Source organism: Cyprinodon variegatus, unplaced genomic scaffold, assembly GCF_000732505.1.
Source record: "Cyprinodon variegatus isolate N-32 unplaced genomic scaffold, C_variegatus-1.0 Scaffold160, whole genome shotgun sequence".
Classification (NCBI taxonomy): domain Eukaryota; kingdom Metazoa; phylum Chordata; class Actinopteri; order Cyprinodontiformes; family Cyprinodontidae; genus Cyprinodon; species Cyprinodon variegatus.
The window spans coordinates 103,248-104,048 of NW_015150613.1; the positions used below are offsets into that span (position 1 = coordinate 103,248).

The following is an 801-nucleotide window of genomic DNA, read 5'->3' on the forward strand; positions in this document are numbered from 1 at the left end:
ATTTCCAGTTTATTAACCCTAACCTAACAGAAACAGTTTACCTGCTAATGGTTCTTTGTGTATTTAAGGCGATCAGAGTTTAACTATAATAGTCTGCAGATAATTTTTCACTGTCAAACAGACAATCAGACTCATTTCTTTCTCTTCAGGTGTTTCCTGACTCTGCAGGTAGATCAGTTCCTCAGTGAAGCTTCAACCATCAGGTTTTCCTCAGTGACCTGCAGCTTAGAACTGGTTTAACAGGTTGACTCTTCTGAACATCTTCTCTGTTTTCAGTCACAAAAAACAAACATATAAAACATTTTACAGCAAAGTGCATCAGAAAAGCAGCACCATCTAACAGACAGGCTGAGCTGTGATCACATCCTGAGGAGGCAGTGAGCCTCAGTCTGACCGCAGACAGGGAAACATCTGTGGAGCATCTGTATCACCGCCAGGCTCCATCACAGCTGTGGCGTTAGCCTGTTAGCCGCCGTTAGCTCCCAGAAAACAGAGGAAAACAGCAGCTTCGGCTCACCGTTTCAGTCCCTGCGGCCCTCAGAGGTCCGGTCGGTGGGGGGGCTGGGGGCAGGAACCGCTGCCAGGTCGCTCCGAGCCCGAACTTCCAGGCGCATTTTCCCCGAACCGTCAGTCCGTCAGATCCCTGCGGCGGCAGACAGCGGTACTGCGCCTTTAAGGCCGAGCCAGACAGGCGAGCCAGACTTTGGCCGACAGAAAATCAAATACTGGAAAAAGCTTTAAGAGAAGGACCTGATGGAGGAGGAAGGTTTAACTAGTTTATTATTTATAAAAATAAATATT

The 801-nt window shown here is 47.8% G+C and overlaps 1 protein-coding gene across 1 annotated transcript in view; it reads right to left on the reverse strand.

Moving 5' to 3' along the window:
• The window catches only part of LOC107086727 (zinc finger and BTB domain-containing protein 22-like), a 9,050-nt gene extending 8,397 nt beyond the window's left edge, over positions 1–653 (reverse strand). The window contains exon 1 of the mRNA XM_015377855.1: positions 518–653. The gene's annotated coding sequence lies outside the window, so the exon portion shown is untranslated. The remainder of the gene's footprint in view (positions 1–517) is intronic.
• Between the last annotated feature and the right edge of the window lie 148 nt (positions 654–801).